Genomic DNA, 10413 nt, shown 5'->3' on the forward strand with positions numbered 1-10413 from the left:
TTCCTTCCTTCCTTCCTTCCTTCCTTCCTTCCTTCCTTTCTTTCTTTCTTTCTTTCTTTCTTTCTTTCTTTCTTTCTTTCTTTCTCTCTGCCTTTTTTCTTTCTCTCCACTCTAGATTTCTATTAATACTTAATTGAGAATTTATGAGTCAGATCAAACCTAAATATTGGATTTACTTTGATCTAAATTTATATTTCTTAACTTTTTAATCTCTCTCTCTCTCTCTCTCTCTCTCTCTCTCTCTCTCTCTCTCTCTCTCTCTCATCTATCTATTTTGGGAGTTGATGGAGATGCACATGCTAAAGCATATACATAGAAGGTTGGGGAATCTTTCGAGAGTGTGTTCTCTCCTAAAATGTGGGGTCAAGGATCAAACTCAGAGTTTCAGCCTCAGTGGCAAGTGTATTTACCCTCTGAGCCATCCCATTTGTCCCAGATCATTGGTTCCAGAAGGATATGTGAGGTATTGGCTTCTGATCCCAGGAGCCCCTTTTCTGACTTTTATAACAGGACAGACCTTTTCCTTTGTGTTAGGTGAAAAGGTAAGACATGAGCATATACATGGAGTTGGGTGCGAGCTCTGTCAGAAGCTAAAGAGGAGCAGCTCAAGGCCAGGTCTAGCCCCTCGTTTCTGGTTATTGTAAGAAAAATCAATCCTGTAAGCTTACTCATTTCTTTGACTGCATTTGGGAATAAAGTTCATAGAGTTCCCAATGTCATTAAGTAAATTTCAGGTGAATTATCTATGAATAGTATAGTCTCTGGGTAGAGATTTCCAGTGCACTATTCTTGTGAAGTCCACACAGTAAGCAATGCATTTCTGTGTGTAATTAAATTTCTACCTATACACATAAGGTATATGATTGCATGCACACACACACACACACACACACACACACACACACTCTCACTCACTCACACACACAGACATGCTATATAGACATAATTGACTGTTATGTGTCCTTGAATATTTGCACATTTTTTTTTTTTTGCCCTTGCAATTCTATGAGTAATTGTACTTTGTAGAGACAACGAGTCCTGAATTTGGACAACAGGGTAGTCCTCCTTGGGACACTTCGAACCATTAATTTCATGTTTTAAAAATCACCTTGCTCTCACCTACTTATTTCCTGTAGGCTGATATATACCACATCCCCGTAACTAGTCCTCCTACATAGTAATATTTCATAGTATTATCTAAGGTGATTTAGAGTCACCAAGGAGTGAAGACTGTAGGAGTGACAGCAGATCCCAAAGAAGGATGCCTGGTAAAATTTAGGATCAGCACATTTGGAAGGAAAGCAGTCCAAAAAAAATGTGTGGTTGAGGTGTGAATCTTTATGCAAGTAAGCGCTTAGTGCATATCCTTGAACCGCTCTGCATCTGCCAAGCAATGTTCCCTGTCCTTTTCCTCTTCTCTGTTTCTGTCCTCATCTTGTGAGATATGCTTCTCTCTGCTCCCCCCGAAAGAGTTCACACAAATGTCAATGACTGTTGGCAAAGGCAGCTCACAACTGTGAACACTAAGAATAACCATATTAGCAATTCTTCCCAGATTTGTTTCACTGCTACACCATGGGTTCAAACCAACCAACTGAATGAGACCAAGGGACCTGCATGTTTTTGTTTTTTTTTTCTTCTCAGTGTGCGTGTGCGTGTGCGTGTGCGTGTGTGTGTGAGTGTGTGTGTGTCTATGCATATATATGTATTGCTAGTTTTACCTAGAGTTCTTGCCTTCTATACTTTTCTATCATCTGGAAAGAGTTTCAGAGAAAAAAAGCACAGATGTTGAAATCAGCAGAGCTAGATCCAAATGGGGTCCCTTCAACTCAGCATTTTAGTGGCTCTGGAAAGAGATTCATAGTTCTTTTCTCAGCCTCTTCCTCCAAAAGAAAGTGAAGGGCATTTGCCATCCTGCATTTGCATGCATGCTGCGGGGCTGTGTGTTCCTGCCTTACTGAATGCATTTGTCAGATGGAAATTCCTACTGTTACTGATGCTGATTTTTAAATGACCTTAGAACTGTATCACTAGAATGGAGAATATTATTTTGTATTCTCATTCTACAGACAGTGCAACTGAGGTGTCAGGACTTCACATGTACATATTCTGAAATTCACAGATACATTGCTAGAGATTGAAAATTATAGTGCACCCTGTAATAGCAATAATAATGTTCAAGACTTTTAGGTTGCCTCCCATTCTTCTCACTTCAAAAAAAAATGTGACTAAACACTACTAAAAAAAAAATTCTGTTTTGTTTTACTTTGCTTATGTCAATAATTCACCTCTGGTTCATTCTCTAGCCACTGCACTTCTAAGGATGATGACTGAAATATAAATCAAACTATGCTAGAATGAGTGCAAAGGGGTAGTGGGTGACATAACATTGTAATTGGTACTTAATATCTCCAAAGACATGTAATATTTCCAAGAGATACTTTCTGGAAACTGGACAATAATTCAAATTAATGCTGAGCCTTAATCTAATTGTTTTATGATACTACAAAAGATTACATGAGGCAAAGCTTCCAAAATTCAGAGGCTTCAACAATCACGTTGATGGGACAGCTTTTACTGTCAGGCACAGATGAGAACAGCTGCCTGAAGATGTAATATTGGTACTTGGGGCAGCATAATAAAAGAGATCTGCAGTTTATCCACTCTGTAGCATCCTCAGCTATCAGCTGTTCACCTGTTTAACCCTGCTATGAATTCTAGGAGTATTAAGGAGAGAAAGGATAAAATTTCTATTTGCAAATCAAACAGAAGACTCTAGGGCTCAATAGGGCTTCTTGTGGCTGCAGTCTTTGTTTCTAGTATATGATGCATGAAGAATGAATTTGTTCTTTATGTCCTCAGAAAGACTTGGTAAGGGACAGATTGAGAGCGTCCAGCTCTGCAACCACCAGGACCAATGATTCTCCAGTGCTGCCATTCTCCATTTGTTCTCCTTCACACCTACTACTTGTCTTTGTATGCCTTGGGGCTCTTGTTCTGCAAAATGGGACAGTGACAAGTAGCACACACCTCTGTGCATGATGTCATACTGGGGTGATTGTGATTCATAAGAAAAATCAATGGCCCAACAATACTTACCATCTTATTTCAGTATTGAAACACCCACACATAAAATGTAAATTTATAATGTATGCATGGGTATTCCAAATAGCATATACATCACATACATATATGTCAAAGTGTCATCAATTTATCAGACAGGATGTAGAAATATGAAAGAGGATGTATTTTATATGTATCCCTTGCGAATATTTATTTCACTCTTTTGTAATAATACTGATAGTGAGTAACGTTGTCCTATTTGGAAAGCTGAGAAGGAATAAAAGTAAAGTTGAGATAAAGTTATAGTGTTGAGTAAATGGTTAAGTGGCCAAGAGGAGATCATTCTCTTGTTTAGTTGCCAGAAGTATATCCTCAGGCTGCCGTTATAACGATGGGTAGTGATCCCAGTCAGGCCTCAGGGACTAATGGGACATTTGCTTTCTCTTCTAAGTTATTTTCAGATACTCACCTCCTTATTTTTGTCCACATATTCTGCAACACCCAGAGCCAGGAACCATCTCTATTTTCACTGGACTATGTAAGGGCAAATTCTTCCTTTAACCTACAAGTGATTCACTGTGATAGCTAATATTGATTGCCAATTTGATAGGATCCCCCAACAAACAGAAACACCTCTGAGCATGTCTGTGAAGGAATTTCTTCATTATGCTAATGATGGTGGAGGAGATTAAGTTACTTAGGGTAGGGAGACGCACTCTTGCCTGGTGGTCATGGACTGAACATAAAGGAGAAATTATGAGCAATCATAGTTCTGTTTCCCCATGGTGACTACGATGTGACCAACTTCCTCAAGCACTTGGACCTATGTCTGCTATGATGGGACATACATGTCCTCAAACAGGGAGGTCAAGTAAACTCTTCCTTGCTTAGTTATTTTCATCTCAGCAATGAAACAAGTAACTTAATTCATCTGATATTTTCCCTGATGGCCTGGAAGAGGCACTTTTCTCCTTACCACTGTGTCATTTCCAAAGAGTCTGGATTCAATACATGCTCACTGAGTGTGTCCCATGAGACAAGATGTGGGCATACCAGGGGCTTCTTCCCTAAGAAGAGAATGAACTTTCCAGAAAACCATACCCAACACATCTTTGACAAAATATTTTACTATTACTGTGTTTAGCAGTTGGTACACAATCATTAAAACATTTTGAATGAATATATGAATGACAAATGGTACCTTCAGCTCATTGTCTGAAAAGTACAGCCTTAGATGTTATCAAATGGAAGCAAAAGAGGCAAATTGCATAGCTCCCCACCCACATTCTCCCCTGGCTTCAGTATTAACACATACATTTATCTTAATATCCAGTATCATACTTCATTCTGTAGAAAAAGCTCTTTAAGATCCTGAAATCATCCAGAACTCTTTTATATCTGTATGATTTTATTGCCACTTGGTGTTTCCACATACTCTGAAAATTATGAGGAAATTAATGCTTCTATTTTCTTGAAGTATTTTCAATAATAATTACACATTATGTAAATGTATGGAATGCTTTTAAGAACAGGGGGTACTCACTTATACTATGCCTTCATGTATGTACATTTTCACTCCTGTATCATAGATGAATTAGCTAAAGATAGTAAACAAGTGTCTTTGCCTGCCTTGTCTAATGTATGGAGTTTTGAAACTAGAATCCTGAGCCCCACCTTCCAGCTTCTCTACTTCATGTCCTGTGATATTGATAGCACAGTGTGTGTTTAACTAATAAGTGTGCTTATTCCAATGGTTAACAAATTTTGGGGCCACCACTCATGTGTCAGTCCTAGAGTTCAGCAAGTATCAGGAAGACAGGGCATTTAGCTATAGCAAATGTGTAGAGTTATGTAGATGGGCATTATAAAAGTAGTTCACCAACACCTACATGATTCCAACTGTGAGCAAGCACTCTGGAGGATGAAAGAAGCTGTTGTGGGTACTAAGCAAGATGTGTGTGTGTGTGTGTGTGTGTGTGTGTGTGTGTGTAAGTAAGTAAGTAAATAAATGTATACATGTGTATATGTGTGTATATATATGTGTGTGTCCTGCAAAGAATACATGGTAAGCACAGCTTCTGAAATATAAAACAGACTGAGGTGTTTTCATTCAAAACCAACAGTCTAGCAAATGATTTTAACTAAACTAGCAGATGCCCAGGACATTGGGTATATATTTTTACTTTTGCTTTCAAGTTTAATTGTCCATTGTGGGGTGTTAGGTAGTCTGAAAGAATACACAGTTCAGTAGCCAGGCTGTGTTTTTGTGTCTCCACATTGAACCCTATGACATATACACGATTTACACAACAGGAATGGGCACGCTGGAAGCCACATGAAAGAACGAATAAAGTTCAGTCAATTTCACTTGTGTAAAGAACCAGTGGGTGTGTTCTTTTTCTCACTGTTAAATGCATTTAGATGATGAAGCCCTACTGTGTTTTTAGAGGAAGAGAGCAAGTCCAAGATAGTGCTGAATAGCAGGAATATTGAATTAGGCAGCCAGTGTTCACGTTCTGGCCCTGCCCATAACTCACAAAATGATAACTATCCAATAAAATGGGCTTTGGTTACACACCTATAAAAATGTGGATAATGATCTCATATGAATGTGGGAGGTAATATATGTAAATTAAATTTCTGTGTTTCAAATTACTCACGTTTAATGTAAATGAGGCAATATATGTAAAGTGCTTAAAACACTACCTGACACATAATAAGTGCTTAATAAATGTTAGTGTTCTTAGTACTGCTACTGTCTACATATATTTGATAATTCTATCATGAAATAAAAGAGAATGCAGCCTTGTTCCAATATAGTTTGGCAAAAAACAAATACAATAACCAAGTCTCTTGCTTAAGCAACATATTAGCTCAAGATATTACAGCACAAACAAAAGCCCATTCTGTGGCTCATTTCTACTTTGCTAATTGCCTGCTCCTGCTCTGGCCCTCAGCCAGGAGTCAGTCTTCAGCCTTGCCATGGATATATTCACATCAGCTCATGTGTGTGTGTGTAAGCAGGAGTACACAGCCCTTGCCATCTCCAAGGACTGCAAAGAAATGGCATTAAACGTGAGTGATTTGAAACAACTGAAATTTAATTAAAAACAAAATTAAAAGTTGTTCCAAGCTTGGCACTTCAGCCAGCAAGACTCAGAGGAAATTGGTAAGTGCTGCTAATAGCTGGATCCAATTCACAAGCCTCCAGAAGAGTCAGAGGGATCAGAGAAGATGCATACCTTTTAGATGAAACAATTAAAAATCACTTCTGAGAAATAATCACAAACAGTATCCCAGGGTAAAAAAGGACCATTAGTCGATGGTGTGTTTCTCTTGGATATTCTCATTTTCATTATGGGAAAGGGCACTGAGATTTCTTGTAGCATCCTCCGTGGCAACACAGAAGGACAGGGACTTCTAAAAACGGCACTGAGCACGTTAGAGACGGTTGAATTCCTTTGAAGAGTATTTGGCACATGCTGTCTAAAATTCTACCTGACCAAATTATTCAACCTTTGAAATTCTAGCTATTCATGTGGCTTAGTATAACTCATTTTCTTCAAGGAATAGGCCTCTGAAGACCAAGGTCAGCTGGAGGGTGGCCACAAAGAAGGTTAAATGCACTGGGCACTCAATGAGATGGGTGGCAGTCGAAGCGAGGACTGCAGGTTTGGTCTGATTCTGAGACACTGTATTTAAAAGCAAGTCTATGAAATTCCTGTCTCCGAGGGAAGCATGGAGTTAGCTGGAGAACTTGAGCTATGTCTGCAAGAAGCATGATGCAAGAAATGGTCGGAGGCAATAAGTAAGAGTGGTGGGGAGCAATAAGGAGCGCACGACCCGAACTGGGGTGGGAAAGCTTCAGATGAGCATTAAGCTCACAGGAGCTGCTTTATGCAGCTGAACTTAAATGCATCCAATCAAAACAGATGGTATGTGTCCCTGACAATGCCCTGAGCTCTATCTCTCATCCTCAGTTCTCTTGATCATATAAAAGGCAACAAAGATACTTCTTGCGTCGAAGAGCACAGCATGTCTACAACCAACTTAGTTGCATCAACACCGACGACAATGATGACCATATTATTCTAGCCTTGCAGCCATTCAGCTGGCTTTAGACTTCCGGTTTCCTCGGCCTGGGCACATCTCTCTCTTCACTCCTTGATATCTGTTTAAATGCTACCTCTTAAATGGGGTCTTCCCCGTGACACACAGGAAGTACCGACGCTTTTCTTGCTCCTGGATTTAATTACTGTTACCACTGTTGATTCCACCACTTTGAAAGTCCTTCGATTTTCACTTGGTGAGAAGGAAAGCAGCCTGAGGGCGGGACCAGTTTTTCCTGCTGCAGGAAATCATCTCCATTTCCCCACAACACACACGGGACATGGAAGGTTTACTAGATGAGCAAGTTTTGAATGACTAGGTAAGGTATTAAAGGTAATATTCCTACCATACTTTCTGGCGTTTCAGAAGCACATTGAGTCTCATCAGTTATTCTCCCCCCCCCCTGCCTTTTTAAAATTAGATATTTTCTTTACTTACCTTTCAAATGTTACCACCTTTCCTGGTTTCCCCTCCAAAAAATCACCTTTCCTGGTTTCCCCTCCGAAAATCCCCGATCCCCCCCCCCACCAACCCACGCATTCCTGCTTCCTGGCTCTGACATTCCCCTATACTGGGGCATAGAGCCTTCACAGGACCAAGGGCCTCTCCTCCCATTGATGACCGACTAGGCCACCCTCTGCTACATACACAGCTAGAGCCATGAGTCCTACCATGTGATTTCTTTGGTTGGTGGTTTAGTCCCTGGAAGCTCTATGGATACTGGTTAGTTCATATCATTCTTCTTCCTATGGGGCTGCAAACCCCTTCAGCTTCTTGGGTACTTCCTCTAGCTCCTTCATCTGGGACCCTGTGCTCCATCCAATGGATGGCTGTGATTTGTCCACTTCTGTATTTGTCAGGCACTGGTGGATGCCAACAAGAGCTTGCTGACAGGAGGCTGATATCACTGTCTCCTGAGAGGCTTACCAGTTATTCTTCAGAATATCACACAATATGTGTATTTAGATTCCTAGTAGTAAGTGGATCTGTGTGTGGGTGGGGTAAAAGATAGAGGATTGAAAAATGAGACCACAGGCTTCAAAATGCAAGTCTGGTATCTTTTCAGTGATGTTGAAATATGCACTATACCTCAGTCTGTTCTTTTTGCACACATGGATCTTATGAAGGCACAGGGCATGAGGAAACACGTGGTCTTGGGGGTTGAAGCAACAGGTGAGCTGGGGTGGGGGGGAAAGCTGAAGGCAATTTGCTTTTGCTCAAGTCATTCTCATTTTGTCCTCAATTTCTTTCTGAGTGAAGCTTTTGTGTTTAGTCCCACTTATGTTGTCTAAGAGGCCTCTTAGGGCAACCTTGGTGGGAACATCTTTACCTATCTCCTATCTTGGTCCTTATAGAACTTGGAAACCACAAAGCTCATGTTGATTTGGCTTGTTAATATTGGGGGTTTAAAAGTAAATTTGCAATAGTGACTGCAATCATAGTGGTGCTACTGAATATTTCAGACTTATCTTATGGCTTCATTTATCATCTTGAACAGGTGAATGGATGTACATATACAACTGCTCTTCCACACTGTACCTGATGACAAAATGTAGTTAGAAAATGAGAAAAAAAAAAGAAATCTGTGCTTGAAGGTAGTGCACTTTAGTACGAAAACACTTTATAAGAGAACAACATCAACCTTGGAGCTTAAATTCATAGGAAGTTTGGATGGGGGAGACTCAGACAAGGATGCCCACTTTGACCTGAGCATCACGGATATTTGTCTACATGAGCTGCATGTCTAAGAAGGTGCCTAGGTGAAGTGAAGGGGCTGGCAGATTGATGCAGAAGAGTACTGTTTGCAAAGGAGAAAAAGAGAACCCAGGCTTTCAGGAAATATCCACTGCATGCAGCTGGAGTGTGTGAAGCAAAGCATTATGTGTGGAGTAATCACAGAAGAGACTGAAGATGATTTCCGGTTCTAATAGTCTATAATTTAGCAAATTGCCAAGCTCGTTTCTTGGCAGTATGCCCACCATGTGCCTTCACCCCGTGCCCATCTGCTCCCTTTTAAGGTGGTAGAAGCTGCCATTTTTAATTGATTCCATATTTCAAAAACGACATCGGGTCCCTAGGTCTCCTCTTAGGCTTCTGATTCTAAGGCAAATACCAGTGCCCAGCCCACTCATGCTGCATGTAAATCTCTTCAGGAAGTATCCATCTCCAGATGCTTCATATCCATGGGTCAGGTCAGCACCTTTGCAGGTTCGGAAGACTGAAACGCTCTCCATCCTCCAACCAGGCCCAAATACTATATAGTTAGATTATATTCCAACCATTCAAATATTCAGCAGAGCAACCTTCAAGTATCTCCCAAATTCATTTTGCTCACTCAGTACACTGACATCTTTTACTAATAATTTTCAGCCAGACAGGGTGGCTTTAAAGGTCCTAACACTTGTGTGTTGTTCATAGTTGCTTACATTTTCCCCTTTGTCTTGCTTTCACTCATTTCCTTCTAATGTGGTCAAGGGGTTGGCATCTGATTCTTGATCTTGTTTAAGGAAGATGTTGCATGAATGGAATCAATAATAGCCGATGCTCGAATCTATCCCACCACAGGCCTGGCTCTTGAAGCTAATGACCATGCATTCTTGACAATTACACGGAATTTTCGTACATTTGGATGCTCATATTTACTAAGGACAAGGCTGGAGATAGGATTTGAAGCCACACACTATGGCATTTGTCCTTTAACTTTTGACTAACAACCACCTAACAACCAACAAAAGGGAAATTATTCAATCTGCCTTCCCTTCCATAGGACATGAATTTACAGTGATGGGGAGAGAAGCTAAGGCCTTATGAGTGCTAGGCAAGGATATTACCACTAAACTATATAGTTCAAGACTTTCCTTGAGATTATAACACTGATACCTAGATGCCCTCAAAGATCAAGAAGGTACATGCCATCTCTGCTGTGGCTCTTGTCCCTCTGTCCCCTTAAATGCAACTAGTTTGTATTTTCTTGTTCTAGCTCTAGCTGTATAGTACTCCCTCATTTTCATTCTAGGCTCTGATGCCCCTGTTCAGACATTGTCATGTTGAACAATGACAGCAACATCCTGCCAGCAGAACTGCTATCTTCAAATTTTTAGACTCAAGCCCCTTTTACACAGTGGTCAGCAATCTACTAACCTCAAATATTTGGGGCTTTATATGAAAGTCATCTTTCTGTTTGTAAAGTAGCATTGTTAGAAACATATATATTTGCTAAATATTATATATATATATATA

The 10413-nt window shown here is 40.2% G+C and overlaps 1 protein-coding gene across 3 annotated transcripts in view; it reads right to left on the reverse strand.

Annotated features, from left to right (window-relative positions):
- Positions 1-10413, reverse strand: part of Astn2 (astrotactin 2) — a 958131-nt gene that overhangs the window by 559176 nt on the left and 388542 nt on the right. The gene's annotated exons all lie outside the window — the stretch shown is intronic.

The sequence above is a fragment of the Mus pahari genome, chromosome 6 (genome assembly GCF_900095145.1).
Source record: "Mus pahari chromosome 6, PAHARI_EIJ_v1.1, whole genome shotgun sequence".
In the NCBI taxonomy this organism is placed as follows: Eukaryota; Metazoa; Chordata; class Mammalia; order Rodentia; family Muridae; genus Mus; species Mus pahari.